The 10,746-nt window shown below is 40.6% G+C and overlaps 2 non-coding genes across 2 annotated transcripts; both read left to right on the top strand.

The window, feature by feature from the left end:
* Positions 1 to 3,825: 3,825 nt before the first annotated feature.
* On the top strand, positions 3,826 to 3,944 carry LOC145676702 (5S ribosomal RNA). Its single transcript, XR_014129438.1, has one exon. It is a non-coding gene; the product is annotated as a 5S ribosomal RNA (ribosomal RNA).
* Positions 3,945 to 4,121: 177 nt separating this feature from the next.
* LOC145676712 (5S ribosomal RNA) lies at positions 4,122 to 4,240 on the top strand. The gene has a single exon (XR_014129448.1). It is a non-coding gene; the product is annotated as a 5S ribosomal RNA (ribosomal RNA).
* The last annotated feature ends 6,506 nt before the right edge of the window (positions 4,241 to 10,746 follow it).

Consider the following 10,746-nt stretch of genomic DNA (forward strand, 5'->3'; position numbering starts at 1 on the left):
TGCAGGCTTCTGCTTTCCTAGTTACAGTCTATCCACTGTGGTATGCATATTAGTAGAAATGTGAGAGTGCATATTTATTAAAGATTTGCTTCAAAAAGCGATGAAAGACATAGGCATTGCCGCGGGCGGTGATAACAAGATGCCGGAAAACGAACAAGCAGAAAGAATATGGGCTGAAGAAGTGTAAACGACGACGCGGCGGCCCGTAAAGGTGTTGCCGTCCTATTAAATGAATAATATCAAAAGAAAGAAAAAAAAAGTAAAAAATTTCGCGCTCGTAATCAAGACAGAAAGCAACTAAAGGAAATCTTTGTTTTACGTCCCACGTTATGCCGCTTAGGCTAAAAGAGGCGCTGATTATGAGAAATGATTGAAATGGTGGTGGAATGAAGAAAGTGGGAGGAAACGGGAGAACCCCGCGGTAACCCACCGCACATAGTTTTTGTCCACCATAAAGTTAACTTGGCGGGGGCTCAAGACAGAAAGACGGTTGCAAAAACAAATAAACGATGTTGCATCCCGTAAAAATGTTCGCGACCTATGAAATCAATATTTTTTCTTAAAGAAAAAAAAAGAATTAAAAAGAGAAAAAAAGGTCAAAATTTCGCGCTCGCTTCGCTCGCGATCAGCAGAGAAAAGAGGACGTGACGCACCCCTAAAAGTGTTGGCGACCGATTGAATAAATATTGTGGGTAAAAAAAAAAAAAAAAAAAAAAAAGTCAAAAATTTCGCGCTCGCTTCGCTCGCGATCAGCACAGAAAGAAGGACGTGACGCGCCCCTAAAGGTGTTGGCAACCGATTCAATACATATTGTCGGTAAAAAAAAAAAAAAAAAAAAAAAAAAACGCTCGCTTCGCTCGCGATCGACATGAAAAAGGCAACGACGTGACGCCCCGTAAAATTGTCGGCGACCTATTCAATCAATATATTCGGTTGAAAAACAAAGTCAAAAGTTTCCCAATCGCTTCCCTCCCGATCGACATAAAAAAAAAGGCAACCCCTTCACCTCTCCTTATGCATTCATCAGTAAACATACAACCATAGATCACAATACCACTCACATCACCTATCAGTTCTCCACGTCCATCAAGATCCAATCATCGCCCTGGCCCTTTATGATGATACACAACATTACATGTTATTGTGTGCATTGCCCCGCGTTACAATACATGACCAAAAAAAAGAGAAAAAGAGCTGCACTGCCTTCAGTGTAGACATGTTCGTATTCGTAGAAAATGATTTTAGGTACACGATAGTACAGTAATCTATCTTCACATGCTTCAGATGTGAACGATACCTACACATGAAGAGGGCTCCCGAGGTTTCCTTTTCCAATAGGATGGAGCTCCACCACACTTGCAGAATGACGAGAAGTTATGTTAATAAATATATCCCAGAGTGTTTCGTAACTCGCCCTTGGTCCTAATGATGAAGCGTTCTTCAGATGGCCCCGATGTCTCCACACATGATACTATGCGACTTCTTTTCACGAGGCTCTCAAAGATCACGTTTGTGTCCTAACATTCTCTGCAGATATGACACAGCTGCGATAGCGGATCACAGAAGCCTTTCCTCTCCTTACAAGAGACGTGTTCATTCGAGTATGTGAGTAATTCGACTATCGATTAAATATCTCCCGTGTCACGATAGTAGTCACTTTCAATTCTTCTAACGAAGGTAAGAAAAAATGCTATACAAACTTCCTTTCGGTATATAAAGGATTAGGGGCCCAGAGAATATTTTCTTTCAAGAGGATACATTCTTTTTCGAACACCCTGTATATAGATCCTCTAATTATAACTGCAAACAAAATGTTGATTTTGCAATTGCTTCCATGAGAGAATATTCTGTGCACTTTCTTTCTGAAGGGCCGGGCCTAAACGTTTTCCTTAATCATTAAATTTAGTAGTTATCTACAATTACATAGTTTTCCATTGTTCTCAAAATAAAGATTTTTCTCTATGAATTGTTGAATGTTGCTAGGGATATTGAAGTAATTCTTTTTAGTGTTTTTTTCTTTACAATAATGTACTGAACGCCTGCATTAAGGAAGTTCGTGTGTCCATCTTGCAAAATGTTTCGTCTTTTTTCATGCCCACTAAGGTAAATATTCATTTTGCTCTTTTCTCTGTATGCAAACCACATTTCTTAAAGGCAACATTTTCATACAAATGTAGTACTAAAAACTTCTAATTGGCAACATCTGGGCTGCGAAGAGGAAAAAGAAAGAAATCTCGTACGTATTCGCGCGCAATTCGGAATTAGCCAATGAAAAGCACAAAAGCGGCCACCATCTCTCTCTCTTTCTTATTAACGGTTTTGTACTTTCTGCAGTTCTATCAGTGCTGCTAACCTCTTACTATATCATTGAATATGTATGTTTAGATATATATATATATATATATATATTTTTTTTTTACAAAAAATCATACTACTACGGAATAATATTAAATGCCTTTAAACCCTCATTTCTGTTTGCACTTTCTGTTACACTACCTTCCCCGAACTTCTTTCAAGTTATTAAGTGCAGAACGGGGAGTTATACATATTTACTTGCGCTTTGACAATATCTGCACATTGTGTAATAATAGGAGACGTATAAAATAAAACTATATACTAATACGTATATATATATATATATATATATATATATATATATATATATATATATATATATATATATATATATATATATACAGTACACATTCCACTATCCGAGGCTTTCCTTTTCTTTTCTTGCTGACGATAAATTACGCTTTTAGAAATGTTGTCTGAAAACAATAAGAATATGTGCAAAAAATACAATCAGAGGTAGAGGTCTTTAACAGGAAATAAGCAAGGGAGTTGAAAAATTTTTTATGCATGTAAAAAATATAGACATGAACCAACTTGTGAAATAAAAAGACCAGAAAACTACTCTTTCTAAATTATGTGTAAACTTTTTACCGAAAACGAAAGTTGCACGAAAGACTTTTTGTCCGTTTTTTGGCCTCCGGTGCTTGGGGTCCCTGATTCAATCCCAGCTCGTGCCGTGTGAACTTTGTCGTGCATAAAGACCGTGCTCATGGGTTTTCTCGGGTTTCTCCCGTTTCCTCCCACTTTCTTCATTCAGTACTCATCATCACCGTCTCCTTTAGCGTAACCGGTATAAGTATGCGACGTAAATCTAAATATTTCATTTCATTTCCCTTTTCTGCTCATACTGCTGATTATGCGCGATTATGCCAACATCCAACTCCGCGGATAATCGTGCGATTACTGTATATACAACTAATACAGATACAACTAATTATATTATCAGTTACAGTATCGGTTTTTATTTACTAATTTGCCTCACTTTATTTGCATCCCTGCAGTAAATAATTCTTATCGATAATAGTTAAAATGTATATTACATTTTAGTGCTTCACGACTGAATGATCATCTGCCTTACGTTATCTCGCAGCTGAAGAGAATGCTACACTGAAAACTACCTTGCGTTATAAAGGGTAAGTGAAACATATCTTAAAAATATCTTTCATACATTTCATTGTGTACATTAAAGAATGTAAGTTTGCCTTTTTCCTGTAATCAATACTTAATAAAGGATTTATTTTTATTTATTTATATACAATTTCATACGTGGTTCGTGATAGTAAACTCGATAGGACACAGTGGCACTATGAACATCCGAATCACTCATCATTCGAACATTCAAATATTTATTCGAATATTAGTATATTCCAAGTAATGTTAACGACGTTAATATGCTTGCCTTTATAGTTAATAATGTCAATTCTTACTTAAAACATACTTCCTTAACAGGACATTGAAGAAAAGGTAGTTGCCAACGGCCATACCATGCTGAATATACCGGTTCTCGTCCGATCACCGAAGTCAAGCAGCATCGGGCCTGGTCAGTACTTGGATGGGTGACCGCCTGGGAACACCAGGTGCTGTTGGTATACTTTTTCTAATTTTGTTTTTCACAAAGACGAATATTCTCACATCGTTCACCACGATAATTTCGTAATCATGCATTACTTAAAACAATTAGCAACGCTTTCCACGCGCTGGTCTTTTTGAGTATTCACCGACAAACCTACGTAGCTACAATAACTCACTCGAAGCCATATGCATTCGCCAACGGCCATACCATGCTGAATATACCGGTTCTCGTCCGATCACCGAAGTCAAGCAGCATCGGGCCTGGTCAGTACTTGGATGGGTGACCGCCTGGGAACACCAGGTGCTGTTGGCATCTCATTTTCAAATTTCATTATCCTTCAAGTACGAAAATACTAGAAACATTAATTTTATAGTACTTTCAAGAGATAATTTATCAACATTATTTCATAGCGATTAATCGATATTCTAAGCGTTATACCCACTATTTCTTACACTAACAGCCTGTTTATTTGCACGGCACATTAAAATAACCTGATTTCCGATCCGTGTGCACCTACTACTATACTTAACACGGAATGTATTACCACTTTTTAAAAGTAAATTATTATGACTAAGTGTAGATCTCCGGCGAGTAAATGCCTTTCGTATACAAGCACGACACATCTCCGCTATGTGCTTTACTTTTTTACTAACAGCATATAGAAATTGGATTTCAAGGTGTTTCTACATAACAGAATGAAGCAAATTTCGTGATTTAACTCTTTCGAATAATGTGTTGGTCCTGACAAGGACCGTTTGAAATGAAAAATCTTGAAGAAGATTTTTACTTAGAGCTTGTGTACTTGGTAACAGCCTTCGTACCCTCACTTACAGCGTGCTTGGCAAGTTCACCAGGCAAAAGAAGGCGCACAGCTGTTTGGATTTCCCGGCTGGTGATAGTTGACCGCTTATTGTAATGGGCCAAACGAGAAGCTTCAGCAGCAATACGCTCGAAGATGTCATTAACAAAGCTGTTCATGATACTCATAGCTTTGCTAGATATGCCAGTGTCAGGATGCACTTGCTTCAAAACTTTGTAGATGTAAATGGCATAGCTCTCCTTCCTCCTCCTCTTCTTCTTCTTATCTCCCTTGGAGATATTCTTTTGGGCTTTACCAGCCTTCTTTGCAGCCTTTCCGCTAGTTTTTGGTGGCATGATGACTCACTCGTTCAGCAAAATTAGATGTGTCCGCCAACTGCCAACTTAGAATGACGGGTTTTTAATAGCTAATGAGTACCGAGACTGGAGTGTCCCTTACCTCGCATTTGTGGTAGATATGGAATTGAATAAACACAGAAACTTAGCACTCATAATGGCCGGATACCGACGCCGACTCATTGAAGTCTTGGTTCAAGTCAAGTCAAGTCAAGTCAAGTCAGTTTTTCCCCCGAAGGGGGGAAGGGACGTCTAGCCAACGGCTACTTTGTCCAGAGTGTTATTTTATATTATCGTTTTGTGTGTGTACTGTCGCGACGTCAGAATGGGTAGTTGTTTGGGTAAAGTTTGTTTTGATTGGATTGGGTGGAGTGTATTTAGTTGTTTTTACTTCTGTGTGTGAATGTGTGTTAGCATGCGTCCGTGAGAAACTAGCCCGTGAAAAGAGGCTCTGCCATTGAGTTCAAAAACTGTGTTAGTGTTTTTTTTTTTTTTTTTTTTTTTGTGTGTGTGTGTGTGTGTGTGTGTGTGTGTGTTTGTGTTTTTTTTTTTTTTTTATGTCATTGCAAGGTTGTAGAGTGTTCCCACTACAGTATTTGGGATTCTCGGGGGGTCTTGGTTGTAGATGTCTCTGAAGAAATTGGAGGTAATCATCCTTTTGGCGAAGTTCTTGTTCAATCCGTTGATGAAGTCAGAGAGTGGCTCAAGTTTGTGCATTCTGTACAGTAGCTCTGTAGGTGTTCCTTCGTTATTGGCGATTTTGAGCCAGAACCTTTCCGTCCTTTGTAGTTCCTCTACATGTTCTGGGCTGAAGAGTGGGGATCCGTACACCAGGTTGGCCCTCACAATGGCTTTATAGAGTTTTGTTTTGATGTGTGTTCCTGTATGTTGGTTTTTTGTTATAAGTTTTAGACAGTTGATGGTCCTGATGGCTTTCTTTTTTAGTTCTTTGATATGCTGCTTGAGGTTAATGCGGTGGTCCAGTGTGACGCCAAGATATGTGGCCAGCCTCTTGGGTTTGATTTGTGCGCCTCCTATATTTATTGTTCTCTGTTGGCTACTTCGTGTGTATTTGTTTGTTGGGTGAATGAGGAGGAGTTGTGTTTTTGAAGTGTTCATCTCTAGGTGCCATTCTTTGCACCATTCAGCGAATTTCCTGGCTTGCACCTCCAGTTGTTTTAGAATGTCCATGATGATTCTTGCTGATGTCCAGTATGCAGTGTCATCTGCATATAGGGCAAGTTTTGTTTGTTTATACTGCGGTGTGTCATTTACATAGATTATATAGAGAAGGGGGGCCAGAGTAGATCCCTGTGGTACCCCTCTCTCTATTTTTATTGGGTTTGATAATGATCCGTTTAGCTTTATTCTGGTCTCCCTGTCCTTTAGAAATGAGTGTATCCATCTGATGTAGGTGGTTGGAAGGTTCATCAGTATTAGTTTGTATATAAGGCCATCATGCCAGACAGTGTCAAATGCGCTCGAGAGATCGAATAGGAGCGCCCCTGTCCTATTGTGTTTTTTCTGAGCTGTCTGGGCATCATTGACGATCCTTAATACTTGTTGGATGGTATTGTATGTGGGCCGGAACCCAGCCTGCTGTTTGTTTAGTTGGCCACTGTCATTTAGGTATCTATGGAGTCTGTTTACTATTATCTTTTCCATTATTTTGGAAATAGTTGAGGTTAGAGTTATCGGCCTGTAGTTTTTGGACAGGTTGTTTGGTTTTCCCGGTTTCGGTAGGAGGATGGTGTGAGCCTGTTTCCAGCCTTTTGGTATATAACCCACTCTGAGGCTGGCGTTGTATATTTCCAGTATCTTCAGTAAGAGGTTGTTGGAAGCTCTTTTCAGGTGTATAGTCTTTATCGTGTCAGGGCCGGGGGCCGTGTTTCTCTTCTTTTTGATAGTTGTTTTGAGCTCTTCGAGAGTAATTTCGTTTAGCAAGATATCATGGTTTCCGGGGTGAGTATCTAGCCTGTCTGCCGGTATTAGGTTTTCATGATGTTTTATTATGTTTTTGGCCTTTCTTGTGTATTCCTCAATACGTCTTTGTTGTACTGTGGAGCTCTGAGCTTTGTTGAACTTCTTTGTCATAATATCTTCAAAGAGTTGTAGCTTTTCGGCCTCAGTTGGTGCATTTATGTTGTCTATTTTATGTGGGAGCGGTTGTTGTGGCTTTCGTTGATATTTGCTCTTGAGGGTTTTCCAGAATTTTCCCGGGTCTTGCCTGCTGTCTTCTTGTAGTTTTCTGCACAGATTGTTCATTTTGTCTTCTTTATGTTTTATAATTTCTTCTTTTATTTCTCTCTGAAGCCTATTTATTGTAAATTTCGTGTGTTCATTTGGTTGTGTTTTGTATATTCTGTGTAATTCTCTCTTCTCTTTTATTTTTTGGATGATTCTGAAAGGTAGTCTGTTTTCGTTTGTGTTTATTTCAGTGGTGGGTATATGTGTTTCTATTGCCGTCTGTATTGCTTCAATTATTTTCCTGTTTGCGTCTTCGATGTTTTCGGGATTGTCGGTAATGTGGATGTTGGCGGTCATTTCGTCGATTGTATTCCTATATGCGTTCCAATCTGTTTTGTGCGGTTGTTGTATTACTAGGTTGTTGTATGCTTGATGGTGTTTTTCTGCTATTGTGAATGTGATGATAGCATGGTCGGATACTGTAGCGAAATCTGGTTTTTGGCAATTTATCTTTGTATACATTGCAGGCGATGTGAGTATTTTGTCGGGTTTTGTATCCTTTTCCCTGGGGTGTCTGCCCCTCCTCGTAGGCCCCTCAATTTTTGCCAGCAACCACGGGCTCATTGCTAGATACTCGATGAACTTTTTCCCATTGTTGTTGGTTATGGGGTCCCCAATGGTGTAATGTTGACTGTTTATATCGGAAGCCACGATGATTCTGTTAAATTTAGATAGGAAGTTTAGGATTGGGAAGGTGTTTGAGATGCTTAGTTGAGGCGGGTTGTATAGGGTGGCTATGTAGAAGGGGTTTTGTGTATGGACATAAATGAGGATTGGAGATGATGCGTCTTCCTGTATTTCCATGGGCAGTGGGTAGATTGTAAATTTTATGTTTTTCTTTACAAGAATGGCGGTGCCGCCACTTGCTTTTTTGTTCCTTATCCTGTCATTCCTGATTGTGGTGAATCCGGGCATGTTCAGTGCTATGCCTTTAGTGAGCATGGTTTCATTTATTATTATTACTTGTATGTTGTGGTCTTTTACATAAGTACGTAGTTCTTCGACTTTCTGTCTGACCCCTTCTATGTTGACAAACAAGAGTCGTAGTTTGTTTGACTCTTTTGTGTGTCTAGTATTGGTTTCCATCCTCTGGTTCTTGTCCATGGATTTCCTCTGTATCGTCTTGTCGTGTTCTTGCTTTTCTTGACCTCTCGTATCTGTTCCTTCCAACGTATAGAGTTCCTTCGTTGGACCTCATGATGTTTATCCTTTCATTGAAAATCTCTTCCGTTGTGACACGTAATGTGTCGATTAAGTTTTTGGGATTGTCCTTATAGAGGAGTGTGAGGGTGCTGCTGACCCATGTCAGTATGTCATCTTTCAAATTTGTTATTTGTTTGTAAAATTCTTCTCTGAGTGATTCAATTTCAGCATTTTCGGTACGCTGGGTCTGCTTGGGTGGGTTCTCTTGGGTTTCTTCTGCTGAGTAGCTAGTGGAGGCGTTTATTGGTTCTGCTTGTCTAGTGGGGATTAGAATCTTCTTGTATGTGTTTTCTGAGTTCTCGTACGGTCTTGCCGGGCATGTGCTGCTTCCTGTTCGGTGTTGGTCGTTCTTACAGGTGGCGCAGAATTGCTTTGGTTTCGTCTTTTGGCATCGGCTAGGTGGGTGTTGTTCCCCACATTTATAGCAAATGATTTTGCTAGCGCAGGTGTGTATATTGTGGCCATACGCATAGCATCGCGTGCACGGGGTAGGTCTGCCTGAGTTTCTGGAGTTTTCCACCTTAAAGCGAAAGGGGCCTATGGTAATGCCGTTTGTTATTAGGTGGTTGATAGTTTCTGGGTCCTTAGAGAATATACGTATGAGGGGGATGGGTCCCTTCCCAGATTGCATCCTGGTTACGTTGGAGACGTTAATACCTTGTTTAATGAGGTCTTCCTTAATGTCTTTTGCATCTTCGGTGGTTGGGACCCCCCTGGCTACACATGTGAATGTAGCTGGCTTTGGTGTGTTGTGTGTAACGTATTTGTAATAATTATTCGTGTTCCATACTGCTGAGGGGCCGAAGTCTTTCACTTCGAATCTGTTCAGGAACTTTTGTTTGTCTGCTTGGCTCTTGAAGATAATCTTGATTCCGTTGTTCCTTGACAGTGTGTGAATATTTACAGTGATGTTGATGAGGTCCAGTTTTTGTTTTAGATGCAGTGGTCGGATGCATTTTGGTTCTGGGTTGAAGATAGCGATTGAAAATATTTTTGTTCCTTTGGTAGAATCTGTAGTGTTTTGTGAAGTTTGATGTGGGGGTGTTGTCTGTGGGCGTCCTTCCTTCCCTCCTTCTTGCGTGTTTGTTTCCTTTTGGGTGTTTGCTCTACTCGTCTGTTCGTTGTCGTGGTCCTTGTCTTCGTTCCTTGGAGCTTCATGTGGGCCCGTTTGGTCTTCCTTATTGTTTCTTCGGTCTTCTTTTGCCTTCAGGTCTGCTGGGGTAGGTTTGTCAGCATTGCCTTGGTCAGGTTTGTCGTTTCTTTTGTTGTGGTTTGTAGTTTGTGTCTGTATCAGGAACGTTGTGTGGTTTTCACTTGGATTGGAATTTCTTCTTGTTTCTTGTGGTGGGGATTTAGCTGCCTCCGCATAACTGGAACGTGAAGATGTACTGTGTGGAGAGCTTGACCCACTGCTGCTGTTGTCTTCCGAGTCCGTGGTACGTTCAGGGGAGAGCTGTGCTGGTTTTCTTCTTATCTTCATGTTGTCCCTTGTCCGTGCGCTCCCTTGTGTGGCATCTTTAAGAGCACTTCTGCTCCTTGTGTTTCTGGGTGTGCGTTGCATGTTGGTAGACTTTGTGTAGTTATTCCTTCTTTGTGTTTGATTTGGTGTTCTTCTCGGGGTGTTTGTTAGTTTTATTGGTACCTAGCAACAGTGTTCTTCTTTGTGTGTGCGTCAGTATTGGTTGTGCTGATCTTACTTGTTTGGAGTTCTTCACTGTGGGTGTGTTGTTAATCTGTTTCTATGTTGATCTAGTCTGGGTGGTCGAGAAATCGCTGGTGTGTTTTGCGAGGTCGTTGGTCTTCTACGAGTTCTCTCCGAAGTAGTGGTGGAGTTGCTTCTTCCTTCGGTCTTCGCTGCTCTTTTCTTCTTATTTGTAGATGTCGCTGTACTTCCTCCAGGCGTGGCCCTTGAAAGGACCGGAGCCCTCTCTAGTATTGGTTGCTTAATTTTCCCATCCAGTAGTACTGTAGTGGGTTGGTGTTGGTTGTTGTGTTTGCTAGTGGGGGGGGGGGTTCGTGTACGTAGTGTCAGCAGTCCTGTAGTTAACACCGCAAGGTATCAGGGACTGTGGTGTTGTTTTGTGGGTGCATGTGTATATGTTACGTGTGGTGTCCCTATCTTAGCAGTCCCGTTGGGATAGGTTAGGTCCATGCACTACCCGGCTGTCGGCAAAGCCTGTACATACGAGAGCCCCTACTCTAAGCTCGGGAAC

Source organism: Thermobia domestica, unplaced genomic scaffold (genome assembly GCF_964235325.1).
Source record: "Thermobia domestica unplaced genomic scaffold, izTheDome1.hap1.1 HAP1_SCAFFOLD_306, whole genome shotgun sequence".
NCBI classification, from domain to species: domain Eukaryota; kingdom Metazoa; phylum Arthropoda; class Insecta; order Zygentoma; family Lepismatidae; genus Thermobia; species Thermobia domestica.